General features: G+C 41.3%; 1 protein-coding gene across 6 annotated transcripts in view; it reads right to left on the minus strand.

Annotated features, from left to right (window-relative positions):
- ARHGAP24 (Rho GTPase activating protein 24) overlaps positions 1 to 22,058 on the minus strand; it is a 939,121-nt gene that overhangs the window by 165,273 nt on the left and 751,790 nt on the right. The window contains exon 1 of one of the 6 annotated variants that reach the window (XM_056568759.1): positions 13,485 to 14,208. The exons of 4 other annotated variants lie outside the window; for them this stretch is intronic. The gene's annotated coding sequence lies outside the window, so the exon portion shown is untranslated. Of the gene's footprint in view, positions 1 to 13,347; positions 13,372 to 13,484; positions 14,209 to 22,058 lie in introns of those variants that run through there. One more of the 6 variants, XM_056568761.1, reaches the window with a different exon arrangement.

Below are 22,058 nucleotides of genomic sequence, written 5' to 3' on the forward strand. Positions count from 1 at the left end.
GTGATCACAAATGGGATACAGTATATAGTACAATGCTGTATCCAGTATATAAAATTATCCAATGATACTGGGGCACAATAAGCAAAACATATCTAAAACACCGTGCAGTTTAAAATTTGTAAACATCCAATGGCTGGGGAGAGGCAGGGGGAGGGAATGAATACTCATTAGTTAGGCTAATGTGCTGAATGAACAGCGCTGACTTCACAGTGCCGAGGCTCGGCTTGTAACCCCCTCCTGTGCCACTTGTTACTCATTAGCATATTTAGAAAAAAGAAGATTTCGGGCAAACACAGGGACGGATCCGGGCCTGGTAGGCATAATTTTAATCAGTGTCTACTACACTAACAGCCAGTACCACAGGTTAGTGTGGGTGACTTTGCTGACAGTTTTCCTTTAACAAGATGTGTTTCCCCACCTCACCCTAATCAAAGAATTAAGGCCACAAGGGGAATGGGACAAGGCAGGTGTCAACAAGGTCTTTAGCCAGCTCTAAAATGCCTTGTCAAGAACCACTAAAGCAGATGGAGATGATAGTGCAGTGCAAATCCTACTTTTAGTAAAATAGTAAAAATGCTAAAATAGCACAAAATGGCAAAATCCAGGGACTTTGTCACATACGCAGCCAGGGGTAAACAGCAGAAGCGGGAACTTAGGAATAGCCGAGGTCAGGATACTAGAAAACATTGTAGTCAGAAGTCAGAACCAGGATCAGGAACCAGAATGGATGTTAGCCAGGCCAGGTTAATACACAGAATACCAAACAGGAATAACAGCAATGTGCTTGCAGATCAGAGAACATGCAAGGGCAGAGGCTGCCTGACATGCTGCAGTTTAAATGACCAGGCCCCAGCAGGGAAGGGGCTGGCTAATTCGTCAGGGAAAGAGGGGCTGTTTGTTAGCATCAGCAGAGATGTCCTGCTGAGAAGCGAGTAGTGAAGCGGAGGAAGGCTGAAAACCCTGACACGACCACGTGATCTCTTTGTCTGGACATAGCTTTATACTGCATACTCACTTAGTAAATTTTACTAACAGCAGTGCAATAATTCTACTGTTCTTAGTACAATAGTCAGTAATATTGTAAATAACAATATTATCATCCACACTAAGCTTGTATCAATGAAAATGATCTACACATCACACATTCAGTGGCAAGATACCTTAGAAACCCACACATTAACAGCACATTTTCCAAGGGCAAATGTTTTCTAAAACAAAAATCCAATGATTTTGTTACCTAGCAACCCAGTAATCATCTGAAAATGGACAGTACAGTTCAGTAGGTCTTGCATTCACTAGGAAAGCTTCTAAATGAAAAGATGATGATATGTACATTATGAGCAAAATGAAGCGTGTGGCCAATAATACCACATGACAACAGCAAATATCACCACTGTACAACTATCTACCACCAAACAACACATCAGAAACTTGCAATATTAAAGGGGTACTCTGGTGAAAAACTATTCTTTTATTATCAATTGATTCCAGAATGTTAAACAGATTCGTAAATTACTTATCTTAAAAAAAATCTTAATCCTTTCAGTATTTATCAGCTGCTGTATACTACAGAGGAAGTTCTGTTCTTTTCTGTCTGACCACAGTGCTCTCTGCTTCCACCTCTGTCCATGTCAGGAACTGTCCAGAGTAGAAGCAAATTCCCTAAGCAAACCTCTCCTGCTCTGGACAGTTCCTGACATGGACAGAGATGGAAGCAGAGAGCACTGTGGTTAGACTGAAAAAAACAACTCAACTTCCACTGTAGTATACAGCAGCTGATAAGTACCGGAAGGATTAAGATTTTTATATAGATGTAATTTACAAATCTGTTTAAGTTTCTGGCAACAGTTAATTAAAAAAAAAAAAATATATATATATATATATATATATTTTCTCAAAGCTACATTTTATAGTCTATCTACAGTATCTATCCATCTATCTATCTAGATAAAGCAAATATGATGCAGCACTCCATAGATAGCAAAGAAGGTGGTTTTATTCCATCATGTGCATAGACAACGTTTCACCAGTCTCACACTGGCTTTTTCAAGTGTGAGACTGGTGAAACGTTGTCTATGCACATGATGAAATAAAACCACCTTCTTTGCTATCTGTGGAGTGCTGCATCATATTTGCTTTATCTGGATTAAGGAACCGGAGGACCCAGGTTCCTGATATGCGGGCACCCCGAATTTCTTTTCTACTCTGGATATTGGTAGTGCCGTTTTTATTTGCATTGTATCTATCTATCTATCTATCTATCTATCTATCTATCTAGGAACAAGAGGTGGAAGCAGCACATAAGTGTAAATAGTGGGTGCCCGTGGATAATGACCTGGTCCCAGTCGCAGATCAGGTGTAAACATCCAAATACTAAAAAAGAACTCCAGCGCCACTCCAAGTGATCAAAGAAAAATTGGTGTTTATTGACACATGGTCAGCAGTGGATGCGACGCTTCAGCGGCATCTCGCCGCCTTTCTCAAGCAGGCTTGCTTGAGAAAGGCGGCGAGATGCCGCTGAAACGTCGCATCCACTGCTGACCATGGGTCAATAAACACCAATTTGTCTTTGATCACTTGGAGTGCCGCTGAAGTTCTTTGTTTGGTATTTTTATCTATCTATCTATCTATCTTGTTAAGAAGGGATGCCTGCACTACACAACACATACTGTAAGTACAAAATACATCACTACAGTATAACATATATCAATGGGAGGAGAAATTTACTAAGACCGGCGTTTCATATGTTGTTCATATGTAAAATGCGAGTAAAAAAAAGTAGCTTCTTTATCTTTAAACTGAGATTGGGAATACATTGTTTACCCCCTTTTTATACTTGTACTATGTAGTATTCAAACTGGGATAAAAGAGTCAATAAAATGAATTATTGAATATGAATCTTAACAGGTTTTTTTTTTTTTTCAACAAAATTTGTAGAACAAACTGTACATTGCTGAATACATTTTATTGACATTTTCCTGCTGTGAATTAGTATAATAGAAGCTGTAACACAACATTGAATCGATATGAGAGTGTAAAAAGTATTACTCAGCAAGCTGCTTTCACGCTGGGCTTTCCTAGGGATTTTCAGTAAAAAGAAATTGTATGCAACTCTGGGCTTTTAGAAGCACAATGGGGGACATTTATCAATGATTTTACCCCTTTTTGATGTTTATTTTTTGAAGCATAATTTTGCGCAGTGTCACTTATTGCATCTTTTTTGTTGCTCTTTTTTTGTGGAACATTTTCAGATGTTGTCTATTGCTCGTGCACCGTGGAGCGAAAAATGCAGTGGACACTAATTTATTGCCTGCGCAAGGTTTATTTATGCTGTCAAACTTTGCACATTGCCGACATTTTTAATACAAACATACAACATCAAGGAGTACACGTACCAGCCGCTTGCAGACTCCTGCAGCCAGACTACTGTGGTACCTTGGTGGGGGTATAGGGTAGTTGGGGTGTTGCTTTTTCTGAATTATAAAGGGCGCTGTTAACCCTTGTCACTCGTGACGCCAGAGTGAGGGTTAAATACTGTAATGGTGCGGGGCCTATTGCCACCCTTCCCAAGAACGATAGGTGAATGCGTAATAAATTGATTGTCCGCAACCACTGTCAACTGAAACTTGCAGGAACTTTTACTGAAGATTTTCTGAAGCAGACAATAGCAACAACAGTCCGTGAACAAAGTCTATTTGTATTTGAGCAGCGATTGACAGTTGGTTGAGATTAGGTAAGCTCAATTTAGCTTTAGGAAGATTCCGTTGCATAGATCCACTGGATTTATTGGTGCGTTTAGGTCCAGTGATCTTGCGGAGAGTAGCGGGGAATTATATATCTATAACCACTATTATGTAGGCCGAGGCCGCAAGGCTTTGGCCTTGTAAACGTACTTGAAAGTTGCGGAGGTCCTACCTCATTCCGTGACAGCAACCCAAGAGAGCGATTAACCCCTTAAGGACCGGGGTTTTTTCCGTTTTTGCATTTTCGTTTTTTGCTCCTTGCCTTTAAAAAAATCATAACTCTTTCAATTTTGCACCTAAAAATCCATATGATGTTTTATTTTTTGCGCCACCAATTCTACTTTGTAATGACATCAGTAATTTTGCCCAAAAATCTATGGTGAAACGGAAAAAAAAATCATTGTGCGACAAAATAAAAAAACAAAAAACGCTGTTTTGTAACTTTTGGGGGCTTCCGTTTCTACGCAGTACATTTTTCGGTAAAAATGACACCTTATCTTTATTCTGTAGGTCCATACGATTAAAATGATACCCTACTTATATAGGTTTGATTTTGTCGGATTTCTGGAAAAAATCATAACTACATGCAGGAAAATTAATACGTTTAAAATTGTCATCTTCTGACCCCTATAACTTTTTTATTTTTCCGTGTATGGGGCGGTATGAGGGCTCATTTTTGATTTTTGATCTGAAGTTTTTAACAGTACCATTTTTGCATTGAAAGAACTTATTGATTGGACTTTGGATTTTTTTTGCGTGCACGCCATTGACAGAGCGGTTTAATTAATGATATATTTTTATAATTCAGACATTTCCGCACGCGGTGATACCATATATGTTTATTTTTATTTTTATTTACACTGTGCTTTTTTTTTTTTATTGGAAAAGGGGGGTGATTCAAACTTTTAATAGGGAGGAGTTAAATGATCTTTATTCACTTTTTTTGTTCACTTTTTTTTTGCAGTGTTATAGCTCCCATAGGGACCTATAACACTGCACACACTGATCTTCATCATTGATCACTGGTTTCTCATAAGAAACCAGTGATCAACGATTCTGCCGCATGACTGCTCATGCCTTGATCTCAGGCACTGAGCAGTCATTCGGCGATCGGACAGCGAGGAGGCAGGTAGTCTCGCTGTCCTGTCAGCTGTTCGGCTATCCCGAACAGCCCGACTGAGCTAGCCGGCAACTTTCACTTTCGCTTTTAGCCACGCGGCTCAGCTCTGAGCGCACGGCTAAAGGGTTAATAGCGCGACGCTGCGCGCTATTAGAGGCGGGTCCCGGCTTCACTATGACGCCGGGCCCGCCGTGATATGAAGCGGGGTTACTGTGTAACCCCGCGTTATATCAGGAGAGCAGGACCAAGGACGTTCCGGTACGTCCTTGGTCCTTAAGGGGTTAATGGCCGTAGCTCCCTTATATGGGTAGGGGCGGGCCATTTTGGATTGGTCCAAAACAACTGTCACTCACCGTTACACAGCATTATGGGACAACACGTGACTCAAGAACCACCTAAGGTCCTTCAACATACCATAGAGTTCTGAACCATGTCACATGACCTGCAGGTCCTGCGAAGCTAAAACAAGTGAGTAACACCATATACATATTTAAAAAGATAATATTCATAAATATCAAGTTACTAAGGGGTGACTAGGGGTTAATCAGGGAAGAGAACCCCGATAGTCCTAGGGACTCTGACTTTGGGGACTACTAACTAAGGCACATTATGAAATACGGTTCCGGGACACCGCACTACTGCTACTCTCATCATGAACAGACTCTTTTCCATCATGGGAGTAGTAGTTCCCTTGCTGCGGGAGTCTGCAGGCAGCTGGGGAGGCTAAATTAGTGTTAGTACTACTACCCCCCCCCCCCCCATCATGAAACAGAGTCAGTTCCATGTTGGGGGCAATAGTACAGGGGATAAGGTATTGATCGCACTGGGTCTCACTTCTGAGACCCAATGCGATCCAAAGTTATAAAGCAGGGGAGCAGGTGGCATGGTGCGCTCCCCAGCAATGTATATACTGTGTATATACTGTGTTTCTATCTGAAATCCCCTGCTGGGAGCCCTGGATGTCTGGCACCGAGGAGCCATTCAGCGCTTCCGGTGGGGTTTTTAAACTACTACTTTGACCCCCAAATGTATGCCCCCATGCATATTTATAATAATTAATTGGCCCCAGTGTGTTTATAATAATTAATTGGCCCCAGTGTGTTTATAATAATTCATTCGCCCCAGTGTGCTTATCCTTATTTCCCCCAGTGTCCTTATTTCCCCTTCCGCTGCCTGCTCATCTGTTTGGAGCAGGGCAGCAGCGGGATATGTCGGGAACCGGCAGTGGTGAATGAATAAAGCAGACATATCCTGCATGTAGGCTTCATTCATTCCCTGCCGTTGCCCGAAATGTCCCCCCTGCTGCCCTGCTCCTAGCGCAATCAACGCACCGCCGAGACATGTAAATTCTCTGCTGCTCTTCACCGTTGGGAACGGAGATGAGCAGCAGAGAATAATAGACATGTCCTGTTGGTGTGCTGATTGCGCTAGGAACAGGTCAGCTGCTTCCCTGCACCAAGCAGATGAGGAGAAGGCAGCAGGAGGGGGAAAAAGACACTGGGGGGGGGGGGGGGGGGGGGATAAGAATAAGCACACGGGGGCCAACAAATTATTATAAACACACTGAAGCCAATGAATTATTTTAAACACACTGGGGCCAATGAATTATTATAAACACACTGGGGCCAATAAATTATTATAAAAACACTGGGGCCAATGACTTATTATAAGCACACTGGGGCCAATGAATTATTATAAACACATTGGGGCCAATGAATTATTATAAATATGCATGGGGGCATACATTTGGGGGTTAAAGTAGTAGTTTAAAAACCCCACCAGGAGCCCTGAATGGCTCCTCGGTGCTGGCCATTCAGGGCTCCCAGCGGGGGATTTCAAAATGAAAGTTTACACAGTAGTATATAAATCGCAGGGGAGCGGAGCATGCCGCTTGCTCCAATGCTTTATAACTGCTGATTGCATCGGGTCGCAGAAATGAGACCCAGTACGATCAATCCCTTATCCCCTGTATTACTACACCAAACATAGAACAGACTCTGTTCCATGATGGGGGAAGTAGTACAAACACTAATGTATGCTCCCCAGCTGCCGGCAGCTGGGGGAACTACTACTCCCATCATGGAAATGAGTCTGTTTCATGATGGGAGTAGTAGTCCCTCAGCATTGCAGGAGTCTGCTGGTGTCACCTCTTCTGAGCATTCTCTGAAGTAATAGCAGTTCAGAAACAGATATTATAAACCAGGGGCAAACAGATGACATTAAAGGTTCATCCGTTTGCCATAGACTTCAATGTTAGGCTCCTTTCACACTTCCGTTTTTGTCCGGTAGGTGACGTCCATTAGGAAGATAGCGGGAGAAAAATCTGTGCATGGCACGTCTTTTTCTCCCGCTATCATAACCGGACTCATAACGGACGTTAGAGGAATCCCATTTTGCTCCGTTACAATAACGGACGTTAAGTAAAAAAAATTAAATAAAAAAAAAGAGCCATTAACGTCCGTCTGTAAAGGAACAACAGTCACAGTGTGAGAGGAGCCTTAAATTTATAATATCGGTTTCTATTCTGTTACTCTTGACTGGATAAAAAATACTGCATGCACCGTCTTTTCTCCCATTAAAAAAACAAACGGAACAGGAAGCAAACATGTGCAAACGGGTGATAAAGCTTTGTAAAAAAAATATCCCATTGACATCAATGGGATTATTTTACAGCTGCTTGCAACCCATTTAAAGATTATCAAATGGATTGCAGAACAGGCTTTTATTAACAGATGCAGATGGCTGTGTGAAGGAGCCCTAAGAATACCTCTGTATGTGCAGGAAGGGAGAAGAAGGTACGGCTGTTAAGTCTATGTATATGTGTGATCATGTGTATGCGCCAGAGCTGAATGTGTGATTGTGTGTATGCAGTAGAGCTGAGTGTGTTATTGTGTATGCAGCAGAGCTGAGTGTGTGATTGTGTGTATGCATCAGAGCTGAGTGTGTGACTGTGTATGCAGAAGAGCTGAGTGTGTGATTAGGTGTATGTAGCAGAGTTGAGTGTGTCTGTGGTCATGCTTACACATGCTTACACATTCAGCTCTGCTCCAAATACATGTCGCACACTAATTTCTGCTACATGTACATAATCCCACACTCAGCTCTGGTACATGTACACAGAGTTTACAAACCAGGGTTTTGCAAAACTGCAACTCTCCCAGCATGCCAAGTTTTGCAACACTTGGTGGCATTCTCGTTGGTAAACAGTGATATAGAGGTAAGGGGACAGATTGTTCATCAATATTACATATTTTTTAAACCCAGAAATTCTATGTTCTGTTATGTTCTATATTCTGTGTATAAAGATTTATGATTTTACTATTGTGCAGAGTTTTGTTCGGCACACACTGCTGCTCTGGTACCTCTACACGGTGCAGCGAGGGGAGGGGGGGGCGTTTCTATGTTTGCACAGATTACACAAAATTTATCAAAGGACGTGCGCAACTTTTGTCAATTTTGCGCAAGAGTGTAAATTAGACAAGAGGTATAAAGGGGTAGATCTGAATCTACAATAGACCCCTGATGATAAATGTCCCCCAATGTACTAAAAGGACAATACAAGAATGTATCTTCCATCTAAGCCGCTTAAGCATAACATTACATAATAATAATGATAAAAATCATCATCATAATAATAATGTGTCATGTTCTCCGTACATGCATTAGTGTGATGCATTTTAACCCTTAGCAAATGTTAAAGAGTACCTGTCACCAAACTAAACTTTTGACATATTGTTCCTTATGTAATTATAGAACACTTTGCTATCTACTTGCTGTTAAAATTCTAGACCTTTATATGTTTTTAATGTGATTGAAAAAGCGGCCACTGGGTGGCTCTGTTCTGTTCCCTGCGCAAGTCAAACAGTTAGTAATATATCCTCTCTGTCTCAAGTCACACTTTTCACTAATTCTCAGTTGTAGTTGTAGGGTCTATATATAGGGCCTAATTATCGTATCTCCTGCCCTGCTCTAGAATCTTCCATGTAAAACTCAATGTGAACAAATGCACAAATTGTCAGTAGGCGGCAGTGTTTCCTAACTTATAAAGGCAGAATGTAGTGGCTAGCTGATAATTATTTAGCAACTTTTGCTGCCTGACAGGAATACTGATGCAGTGAATATGAAGTGCAAAACAATAGAAAACACATTTGTTTGGCAAACAAACATTTGTTCCAATGTGTCTAAAAGCATAGACATAATTTTCCTTTTTGGCGTGTGTCATACATGGACTTCTATGTTAAAAAAAATGTATACCACTGCATATCTTTTTTTTTCTACTGGATCCTTATGTATTTGCTATTACATCCACCAGGAAATGGAAACCACATAAACAGAAGGCAAAATGACACTTTTTTGGCCTTCCTTGGGTGATTGGGGCCTATGGGTACATCTACAAACGGACACTGCAGATGTGGTGTGAAAAGAGCCAAAAAGCATGAAGACACATAAGTCGGCATGTGTTGTGGACGTGAAGCAAACAACTAATGTGCAAAATTCTTTCTGGGTAGCAGATTTTTTTTAATCAAAAGTGTGCAAAGTTGTTGCAAAGGTGCACAGAGCTGTCAGATGCCCCAGTGTGGACTAAAATAATGAAACAACAGTTATGTATGGGGAGGTATAGGAAGACTAGGGCAGATAGGTAGAAAGGGTGCTGGTTGTGGATTTCCTTAAATTTCATTGTCAGGCTATGTTCATACAGCAAAATTTCCTAGTGGAAAAATTCCATTAGGAAATTTAGTTGCAGCAGAGTCTAATTGTTTTCAATGGGATTTGGCTGCTCCGTGCAGATTTGGGAATTTCTGTGGCAGAAACATCTGCCATAAATTTCCAATTCCAGTCTCCACAGAAAGAATTGACATGTCAATTCTTTCTGCAGAAACCTCTTAGAAATGTATTGCGATCTATGGAGATGGCGACTTTCCGAGCGGTCCTAGCACTGGCATGTTCTGCCGGTGTTCACTACCTGTGGAATGTCAGACCGGAAATTTTCCAGGCAGACATTCTGCCATGTGAACATAGCCTCAGTATTTTGAAATTCATTAGCATAATAGAAGGAAAGGTGGAGTATGGGCCATTGGGCATAAGTTGTAATAATCTAGGAGGAAGATGATGAGAAGTTTTTTAGAGCTGGATGTAGCAGGAGGTGAAAAGTGTTAGAATGAGTGGTCTGAAGGTCATGTTAAAATCTATGGTTATTCCTAACTTAAGGGTATGTTCACACTATGTTACTGTCCCCTTTAGTCACAACCATCTGAATCCTGAGTTGATTCAATTGCATTTGCCATGTTGAATTTTAGGATGTAGAAGAAAAAGAAAGTAGCTGATAAACACTGCGGACCTTGTTGCTAGAAAGGTTACATCATAGACCAACTATATTTCCCAATGTTACTACTTGCTAAACAATGCTGTCATCCTGGCTTTGGCTTTTCCTTAAAGAGTACCTCTCATGATCTTGTTAAATGTTATAATCCTCCCAGTTCACTGCCCCCATCATGATAAACCGCCTCCTGCCTTTATTTTTATTATTTTGTTCGTTTTCTACCTTGATATTGCTCTGTATTTCCTTACAGACTGGGGAGGAATGTTCCCCAGCAGGCGTGACATCATCTGAAGCCATACAGGGGAGAACTTCCTCCCTCACTCTGCTACATACAGCCAAGAGCAGTTCAGTGTGAGATGAGCTATGATTGGCTAAGGCTGCACACCCACCCCCCTCCCTCCCTCAACACTCCAGACTGCATTTCCTGTAAGCCAGAAGGAATCTAAAGTCTGTGCAAGAGAGGGGGGGGGGGGAGGATGGTGGGGAAATGTGCTTTGGACATGTAGCGAGACACCTAGTGACAGCTTTTTTAAACACAAATAAAACATAGAAAACTTCATTTTTTTTTAACAAAGTACATTATAAAGATTTTTTTATTTTCCATAAGGAGTGCAATAGCAAAAAATGTGTTTTAATGAGAGTGCCCATTTAAACTAAAATGTTACAACTAACAACGTCCTATCTTTAGTCTTTGGAGCAGAGCTACAAATTATTTGCAATACCAAGATTTCCCCCGAGAGCTGTCCAATGACAAACAAAAGTTTCTTCCTTGCTGTTCTCTGAATAAGCATCACGGCATTTCCCATTATTAACCCCATTCAATACATCATTATTTTCCAGTGCCCAATTTGTACCAGACGGCAATGGACTCATTTGGGGGAGGGGGGGGGGATTACTAATGTGCATGACACTTTAGCTACTTGTGCTAAAACTCCATTAGTTTTAGCAGAACAGGATCTATCTTAAACTGCAGATTAACAGATTGGGGGCATTTTCAGGAGGAGGTGTTAAGGGGAACCATACAGACTATGCAGTTTGTGGGTTAACACATACATGGCATTATAAATGATTGGGCTATACACCATAGAGCCACTCACAACAGGAGGTACCTCAATAGCTTTCCATCAACGATCAGTGGTTGTCAGCTACAAGACTTACAGTATATCCCCAAGACCTGCCTTACCCGACTAACAGCACAGTCCCTTTCTATCTACACTTTCTTGATAATTTACCGTTTGTACGTCTTCTTCTGGTATATGGAATATATCTCTACTATTGATATACCCTTCTAAGTGTAGCACTAGTAACTGATGCCCTAAAAGAGGAATCCTAGAAAGGAAACGTGTAGGTACATATAGAATTTCAAGCACATCCTGTATGTTGTGTAAAATATATTTACTGTCTATTGATTTGTTGCTATGCTATCTATAAGCACAGGAGCCATGACTGCAGTGCCTTTTACACCGAGGTATATTTATCTCACTTTCCCAGCAGAAAGACTGAATACAATGAAATACAATCCAGTACAAAATACCTCTGTAACCAGAACCGGCCCAGATCTGTGTTCCAAATGCATCATTACACATCTGAGCATTAACTCCTATTATACTTGCTATGCTAATGCCATGATTAAGAACATATTGTTCGAAACGCGTCGGTGGACGTGGGTTTTTAACTCACTAGAGCACTTTTCTGTTATGTGTATTTTCCTTTCATCATTTTTTTTGTTTGACATGAATTAAAGTTACCTATTTTTAACTATTTTTTGGTGGAGCTGGAACCCCTGTCTTTTCGTATTGGATATTATACTTGCTAGTTACTCATTGATACTCAGCTCAGGTGCGTTTGCTGTATCCCTCTAATCTATGCCACAGCTAATTTAACTCTTTCCTTCTTATATATGCCAATTCTTGGTTCCGATAATACCTGCAGACGGAGGGGTAGCTTGTAGCTTTTGGGCCCCAATGCAAAATCTGTACCAGGTCCCATATGCCAATTATATTGCTGGTCTCTAATGGGGCTGATGTGCTTTGGGGCCCCCTTAGGCCCTAGGGCCACGGTGCAACTGCTACCTCTATAGCTAAGTGTGACATGTAGCAGTGCTGAATACGCATGTCACACTTTTAGGCTGGTGTTCACACATTGAAGAGTCGTTCCTGAACGTCCATATAAGATAGACAAAGTCTAAGTCCTTTAGTCACACTTTTTTCATACAGCATTGAAAGCTGCCCAAAAAAAAAAAAAAAAAATGCAGGTGTATAGGCAACCACAGTGTATGATGATATCTCTCTACATTAATGCAGTATATTCCCCTGCAGTCCTATGCACAGCAGCCAATAATGTTGTATCATGAGTTGTATCTATTGACATGTATCGTGAGTTGTATCTATTGACATGCTCGCTTTAATACATCTGGCAACCTCTGCTCCATCTGACGAAGACAAATTGTTACAGCTGCCGTGCGAAGAATTAGTAATCCAGCCGTGCTCTCTCTGCATTTTGATATATGGCGGAGTTAACGTTAACTCATTAGGTTTATCTGCAGTCCTATGGAAACAAGGGTGTGCTGACACCTGTCAAAAATGGTCTACACCTGTGCTGAGCTCTTCTACAGAACGGTGCCTCCAGCTGTTGCAAAACTACAACGCCCAGCATGCCTGGACAGCCGAAGGCTGTCCAGGCATGCTGGGGGTTGTAGTTTTACAACAGCTGGAGGTGCCCTGGTTGGGAATACTAGGACACAGGAACAGAGAACAGGGCAACAGGTCACTAAACACCACCACATCAGTCAAATCAACAATGTCTTTTCTTGCAGGAAACTAGAGGAGAGGGGAACTTCTTGAGAACAAGACTAGTTATTAGCACCAAGCGCTCCGCATTGATGTCTAAATTACAAGGCTTGCCACACAATGACTGCAGTGGTCTTTAAAGTTCACTCCGAAATGCGTCTTTCCACCCACGTGCCACCCAGAGTTCCATTGATTTACATAGCTTCACCCACAGGACATTCTATACAACAATTCCAAGCTGTCAGATAGCACAAGTATCCAGGGGCACAAAGTATGTAGCAGCAGACAGCTGTTTTTGGGTAACAGGCAAAAAAGGGGAAAAAAAACAACATCTCTATAGAAGAACATAGAACACATAATAAAACATGGTTATACATTACGTCTACTGCTCCAGGGAAGCTTGTCGAATTCTTGACTCATAGTAATTAGCTCAATATGGCAAAACTCCATACACCAAGAAGCCAGACAAGCTTTGGCTATAGGCTGCTAGGAAGCTGGCAGACAAAACTCACCAGTGCTGATGTGTTCCCGAGCTTAGTGGACACTTCCCATACACCAGCCGTCCAGTCGTCGCTGCTGCTTTGATAAGCTGGCTACAAGAGTGCCCGGCATCTGTTCCCTGTGTGAGCTCTCGCTGCAGTTTCTCCCATTACTCCATCACCCAGGAATGGCTCTGACACATCCTCACCCCAGCGCCGCTGCCTCTTCCAGATCAGGTATGAGGTGTCGTCGCTTTAACAAGGTCACATGGAAGAAGACGACGGAGCAGGATGCGAAGCGAGCGAGAAAGTAAGCAGCATGCGAAGCGACGGAGAGGAATGTTTCCCTACAGCAACTGCTTATTTCCAAAGACGGCGATACGCTGGGTGCAGTTTAAAGCTCCAGGAAGTGGAGGTTACAAGGGGAATCGCATTCGATAGTATAAAAAAAAAAAAAAAAAGAACTGCGTCCATCCAGAAGACGGACATCAAATGTCCACGAGTGTCACCTCTCAGTTCTAGAAGACTTATAATTGAGGTCGAGGGTTGTGGGTTTCATTACAGAGGCAGCGAGATTAGTTAAAGACATGGAAGTGACTCCAGGAATTCTTTCTTTGATTTTTTCTTTTTTTTTTACTGAGCAGTTTGCAAGCTGGGCAGGAAATTCCTGAACAAATGTCTGAACAATACCTTCAGTCACTTCTGTCGCCAAATCCCCAGTCTTTATGTATGGTCAGGGAGCAGCAAACTGCCAGTCTAGCATTTATCATGGAAATGTGATGGCTGAACGCTTGGGATGGGATACACTGACGGGAGCAGTCAGGGTGAAGGGTGAACGCTGGGTATTGGGGACTGATATACATTAGTACAGACTGGTTGCAAAATTATGTCTTGAGAACTGTTACTGTAGGTCTGTGTTTACCAACCAGTGTGCCTCCAGCTGTTGCAAAACCACAACTTCCAGCCTTCGGCTGTCCGGGCATGCTGGAAGTTGTAGTTTTGCAACAGCTGGAGGCACCCTGGTTAGGAAACACTTGGACATAGGAAGACATACAGTATACTGTTTAGTGAAATAGTGTAACTAAATAACTGGTGACACCACATCAGTCAAATCAACAATGTCTTATCTTGCAGGAAGAGAAGAGGGGAACTTATATGACTTATATCCAGCATTTATCAGCAGTATTCCCCTCTGCAGACTCCAGAGTGGGTGTCAAATAGCTGCTATGATGTCTCCCATACACATCACACAGTGACAAGAACATCCTGCTCCCCTATCTGTGTGTAGTAAACTACCAGACACAGCAGCAGCATGAAGGACATTATACAGTAGTAATCAGTAGTCTAAGCTGTGATTCTAGCACTGGAGTGAGATAGAGCACTCACTACAAGCAGCATCTCTGTGTAGTGAAGCTTCTCTCCCTCCCTATAGCAGCTCACTCCTCTTCCCCGTGCTTTTTCCATACACTTCTATGGGCAGCAGCTATAACCTGATTTCTCAAAATCGATTTTCATCTCTGCCGCTTTAAAGACAAATTTTTATCAGGGAATAAAAAGTGATCACTGCAGAAGAAAGCATCAATTTTATGTAATAAAATGTATTGTAAAGTTTCTTATCTAAGCTTCATTTATAGAAAAAACCTGAGATTAAACTTACTCTGTAATTAACACATTATTATTCTGGGTATTCTGTGCAGATTTGATGCACAGGATTTTTTGCTGCAGATTTCAATGTAAACTGAACACAGCTTGAAACCCTGCGCATCAAATCTGCGCAGATTACTGTACGTGTAATTAGACCCTAAAAGTCTTTTTACATATACAGTATTCTGCGCAGATTTGATGTGCAGGGTTTTAAGCTGCAGATTTCAGTGTAAACTAATTGAACATAGCTTTAAATTCCGTGTATCTGCAAGGTCCCAGTACAGGACATGGTCCTGCACTACCCTTAGGCCCTGTCAGGTTGAGATCCTCAGTGACCAGGCGGCTCCCCTGCAAGGTCTCCCCCTGTTGTTTCCAGAATGTTTTGTGTATAACTTTAATGCCTAGACAGTATCCTTATATATAGGTAGTACAAAGGACCTGTTTAAGTCTGTCACATGTTATGTTATGCAGCCACATGATTTGTTGTCACATGTTCTCCCAGAGAGCACCAGCTTAACCTATGACCCGCAGCTTGACCAATGGGCTTTAGTCCAGTCCCCCACTATATAAAGGGGCGGCCATTACAATTCACTCTATTGTACCATTATTCTTTATTTTATCTTTCTCATACTCAGCTTTTCCTGTCCTCAGATAGTGATTGACAATCTGGCCTTCTCCTCCCTCAGTCTGGGTGCCTCATCTTGTTCGGAAGTCTGCTCTTCCCCATCCTTGTGTTGACAGCTTTCCTTTACAAACTGATGCTGCTCTTAGCTACTGGATAACAACTTGCTAATATTAGCCAGGGAGGCATCAGAGGGCATCATCTTAAAAAGTACTTGTCAAAATAAACTTTTCCAAACTAACTCAGGCTACAGTCATGGCCGTAAATGTTGACACCCCTGAAATTTTGAAGAAAATCAAGCATTTCTCATAGAAAAGGATTGCAGTAACACATGTTTTGCTATACACATGTTTATTCCCTTTGTGTGTATTGGAACTAAACAAAAAAGGGAGGAAAAAAGCAAATTGGACATAATGTCACACCAAACTCCAAAAATGGTCTGGACAAAATGATTGGCACCCTTTCAAAATTGTGGAAAAATAAGATTGTTTCAAGCATGTGATGCTCCTTTAAACTCACCTGGGGCAAGTAACAGGTGTGGGCAATATAAAAATCACACCTGAAAGCATATAAAAAGGAGAGAAGTCCACTTAGTCTTTGCATTGTGTGTCAGTGTGAGCCACAATAAGCAAAGACAACAGAAAGAGAACTGTCCGAGGACTTGAAAACCAAAATTGTGGAAAAATATCAACAATCTCAAGGTTACAAGTCCATCTCCAGAGATCTAGATTTGCCTCTGTCCACAGTGTGCAACATTATCAAAAAGTTTGCACCCCATGGCACTGTAGCTAATCTCCCTGGGCGTGGACAGAAGAGAAAAATTGATGAAAGATGTCAACATGAGATAGTCCGGATGGTGGATAAGCAGCCCCAAACAAGTTACAAAGATATTCAAGCTGTCCTGCAGGCTCAGGGAGCATCAGTGTCAGCGCAAACTATCCGTCAACATTTAAATGAAATGAAACGCTATGGCAGGAGACCAAGGAGGACCCCACTGCTGACACGGAGACATAAAAAAGCAAGACTACATTTTGCCAAAATGAACTTGAGTAAGCCAAAATCCTTCTGGGAAAATGTCTTGTGGATAGATGAGACCAAGATAGAGCTTTTTGGTAAAGCACATCATTCTACTGTTTACAAAAAAAGGAATGAGGCCTACAAAGAAAAGAACACAGTACCTACAGTGAAATTTGGTGGAGGTTCAATAATGTTCTGGGGTTGTTTTGCTGCCTCTGGCACTGGGTGCCTTGAATGTGTGCAAGGCATCATGAAATCTGAGGATTACGAACGGATTTTGGGTTGCACTGTACAGCCCAGTGTCAGAAAGCTGGGTTTGCGTCCAAGATCTTGGGTCTTCCAGCAGGACAATGACCACAAAAATATGTCCCAAAGCACCCAGAAATGGATGGCAACAAAGTGCTGGAGAGTTCTGAAGTGGCCAGCAATGAGTCCAGATCTAAATCCCATTGAACACCTGTGGAGAGATCCTAATATTGCTGTTGCTAAAAGGCGCCCTTCCAATAAGAGAGACCTTGAGCAGTTTGCAAAGGAAGAGTGGTCCAACATTCCGGCTGAGAGGTGTAAGAAGCTTATTGATGGTTATAGGGAGCGACTGATTTCAGTTATTTTTTTTCCAAAGGGTGTGCAACCAAATATTAAGTTAAGGATGCCAATAATTTTGTCCAGCCCATTTTTGGAGTTTGGTGTGATATTATGTCCAATTTGTTTCTTTTCCTCCCTTTTTTTGTTTTGTTCCAATACACACAAAGGGAATAAACATGTGTATAGCAAAACATGTGTTACTGCAATCCTTCTCTGTGAGAAATACTTTGTTTTCTTGAAAAATTTCAGGGAGTCCAACATTTACGGCCATGACTGTATGTTCACTAATTACTCCTAATGCTCCTCCCAAGCTTAAAACAATTACAGAGCTTTGAAAAGCTGTGTATCATACCTTCAATCTTGCTCTCATAGTGGGTGTTCTCCAGAAAGTGGGTGTTCTCCAGCAGGCATGATATCACTGAAGCCTGCTGAGGGACCACTTCTGCCCTCAAATCGTTGCAGTGCTGTGATGAATAGAAGACCTCAGACTCTGTGCATGTTGCAGTGAGGCTCTGTGCAGCTGTCAATCAAGCTCAGTGCAGAAAAGCACTTCCTGAGTTTGGTCTCCTGCCAGCCCAGGAGGAGACCAAACTCACTGTATTAATTGCTTCAGGGAACAGAACAGAGCCACCTAGTGTGTTTTTTTTTCTATTACATTTTAAACATATTTATGTTGATAATTTTGAAAGCAAGTGAATGGGAAAGTGTCTGCTAATTACACAAGGAACATTATATTAAAAGTTTTATTTGGTGACAGTTACTCTTTAAGGCTCTATTTCCCTGGAATGCCCATCCCCGAAAATTATCCTGTGTAAAGTGGCCAGCGAATGAGAAAACGTTTATCAGCTGGATGCATCCTTTGTGTTGCTGATAAATTCATCGCTATCTGCCGCACAACTGTGAGATGTGGTCAACAATAATGAGGTTAGGTGTACATGAACAATCCAGCATTCATGCATGCAGCCTGGGCACATGTTTGGTCAAGCTTTGTGAAGGCACAGAAATTGGTACAGTAAAAACAGTAAAAGTCGATCACTGAGATTGACAGTCATTATTGGGTGTCTGTTGGCTTGTTTAAAAGGGCTTTCAGAATAAGGGCTGTTTTAGTTGCAAAGGTGTGACATAGGTCATGGAATGTTTTCTTAATCCTGCTCCTGCCTGCTCCCACTGGATTTCAGACCATTACCACCCATGCACATGAGGTGTGTGTTCCACTCCTGCCCACTTCTGCAACATGCCTGTTAAGCCCGCCTGGTCCCACAAACATTTTGCCACAGCTTTTAAAGAAAGCTCCCCTGTGCAATTTCATTGCTCCCTGTGCAATTTCTTTACCACCCATACCATTTCATTACCCCCTTGTGCCATTTTATCACCCCCTTATCTAATTTCATCAACCCCCTGTGCCATTTCAGAGGCATTTAGAATTTTGTGGGACCCACTGTATGTTCTGTGATGGCCTGCGTCCGCTTGCACAAGACTAAAAACTGCCGCTTTCGTAAGTTTTATATCGGGACCCATGGGATCCCAATCCTATTTTAGTTATTTAGTGTGACTTCATGTAGGACCAAACCTTTAATCATGCTTGTTCCCTCCTTATAATGAGGATGAGATTTTTTCTTAAAAGGATACATGGTTGTAATCCACGCCTTCCTCTCTAATATAGTGTTCAGAGGCGTCTCTCCCATTAGGTGACGTAGGTGGCCGCATAAGGCCTCACACAGGAGGGGGCCTTACAGCCGCTTAACTCAATGTACAAATCACCACTCTACAGTGCCGCATCTGTCATACTTATTGTAGGCCCCAAAAATGAATCACTATGTTCCATAGCATAATAGCATGATGTCGGCCATTTTGTTGTATGTTCTAAATAGTCCACAGTGTATTCTAAAATTCTTCAATGAAGTATTGTCTCTTTAGTTATTTATGGCTGTTTAGATAAGACAGGTAAGGGGAGTAGTTACATTCTCTAGACATTAACACATCTGTGTTAGAGAATCATCCATTGTATTATTATCTTTCCCATAAATTTGATAGTGTTGAAAATGTCTAGTTGGTGACTCTATGTCTGGAGAAACCATGTTTTAATTACTTATATGTCAAAAATAAACCCTGAACTTATAATATAGGGCTCCATACTTCAAGTTAACCATTAATGGTAAGAATGCTAATTGCTTATGCAATAGCACCCCCTAGGGTATGGGTAGTTGACATTACACCAACAGGAAAGGCATTATAGGGGATCTGCTCAATGCATTCTGGGTATTATAGTGATGTCATAGTCCTTACCATATGTACACACCCAACCTACATTCATTGGGGAAATCCAATTTAGGAGGGTGTGTCTAACTAATTAACAAGTCTGGTAAACCTGGTGTTATGGACTGGGAGGGAAAGAACACACACAAAGGAAAGAGGCCCAATAAAGTGGAAAAGCCATGTGAGATCCCAGCAAGCCGGACTGATCACACAGTACCAGACTAATGGCTATCCATGATGTTGAGATGGACCGTTCAGTGTTCCTAAGAGGCGAAGCGAGGTTCTTTTATAGACTTGGTAAGAGACACAAAAATGGTATTTCATTTAATTAAGACCAATTTGGATAATGTGGATGGAATTATACCATTTAAATTGGCGAATAAATTAATAAAATAATTATCTCCATATTGAGATTATAGTTTTAGGATATTGTGAGACTTCATTCTACCTGCAGAAGAATCAGGACTCATAATCTATCAAAGCATTAAATAATTGCTTATACATATTGATAGAATTCCTACTCGCCAAACTAAGTGTTATAAAGAACTTGTTTCAAGTTCTTCCTTCTAAAATATAGTCTAGCGAGATCATAAAACTCTGCTATGTGTCTTAATAGTCTTACCAAAGTCATGTATAGAAAAATAGTCCAGAATGAGGCGGAAGTATTCTTCCATGTTTATGTTCTTAGATGTATTTGCTCATTCATGGAGTCATGTTATATGTAATTGGTTATAAGGGGGCGGGGAGTGTATTTAGCATTCCATATTGAGATGTCTATGATTAGATATTGCCCATATTGATATCATAAGGTTTCCTCTGAACGAAGTGATATGTAATCTTTTTCTTATATGATATTCCTAACCTAGTAGCTTTTGTTTTATTGTAACAAGTTACTTACTACTCACATGTATTGTTCTACTATATGTAGTCAATTAACAAGCTTATAATGTTTACTAATATATCTAATTGATATTAATTTGCATATATCATTGTGTTTATTACTCATTTGTGATTATAACCTTATAACCAATAAATCTGCATACTTTTATAATACCTGTATATTATTGTATATTGCAAAACTACATCCTTAAGCGTTAATTTTATCCCGTCATAACAAGAACTTGTTGATATCTGAGGAAATAGTCGGACTCAGATGTGAATTGTATTGATTGGCTTTGTCTACAATTCACTAGGTCATAATTTTGATATTTGTAATAATTTTCAAAATTTAACATTTTTCATAATTAATATTTTTACGACCATAATTCATAATTGAGTTATTACCGCACAACACATCCTGGAAGCATTTTACTATAAGCACGTCTTACAGACATGCTTTTACCTAAATGCGCTGCTCTGCTGATTGACAGATCGGCAGTCAGCTGCAAGAGGCCTGAGTGTTCTTCCTCTGGGTTCTGGCCAGCCAGGAGAAAAAGAGTGGAGAAGAGGCCATGCTGCAGACTACAGGACCAGGTGAGTATCTTTGTTTGTTTTGTTCTTTAATAATTAGAGGAAACTGCTGCTGTATTTACTACCTAAAGGGGACTGCTGCTATTTTCATTACATAAGGGGGCTGTTTTTACTACATAAAGGGGGCTGCTGCTGTTTTCACTACCTAAAGGGGATGCTGCTGTTTTTACTACATAAAGGGGGCTGCTGCTGTTTTCGCTACATAAAAGGGTCTGCTGCTGTTTTACTACCTAGAGGGAGCTGCTGCTGTTTTCACTACATAAAGGGGGCTTGTCATGATCGGCTGGGTGTACAAGAAGAGTGAGCCCTAAGCTGTCCCTAGTGACACTCTCCCTGCCTACTTGCCCATACACCCTAAGTGGTAATTGACAACTTGTACGCGGTCCCCCCCCCCCCCTACGTTACAGTACAGTGGTGTAAAAACAAGTAATATACATAGTCGGTCACTGATCAGAAACAGAAACTGAAAACTACCAGACAACCAGATATACCAGACAGGATACAAATACTAACAGGGCAGGATATAGTGTATTAACAAACAGTTCACAAACCAGAATTCAGATAAATGGCAGACATGGATAAATGAACAAGACTAGGCATGGTATGAGTATACAGCAGAAACCAGGAATTGCAGGGGCGGAGCAGAAGACTTAATTGAAAGCTAGAACATTAAACTGATCAGGCAACATAGGACACTGTTCACACTTGGACCCAGGACTAACAAACTGGACACCCCACTCCACAAAAGGAGTAGGCGTCATAATAAAGCCAAATAGAGAACTAGCCAGCGGGGGAAAAACACCACTGTGTGATCAGGATGCTGACCTAGTAGGAAACAAAAATATAAAAACACGAAACACAGGACTAGAACCAGATGAGTCAGAACAGACTCCAGGAAACAAAACAGGAATTATTACTTACAGAGCACAGGTAACACTAGACTAACATAGTGTGAACACAGACTAAGCAGAATGGACATACTAATCTTAAAACTGACAAATGTAACAGACTAA

The sequence above is a fragment of the Hyla sarda genome, chromosome 1 (genome assembly GCF_029499605.1).
Source record: "Hyla sarda isolate aHylSar1 chromosome 1, aHylSar1.hap1, whole genome shotgun sequence".
Lineage (NCBI taxonomy): Eukaryota > Metazoa > Chordata > Amphibia > Anura > Hylidae > Hyla > Hyla sarda.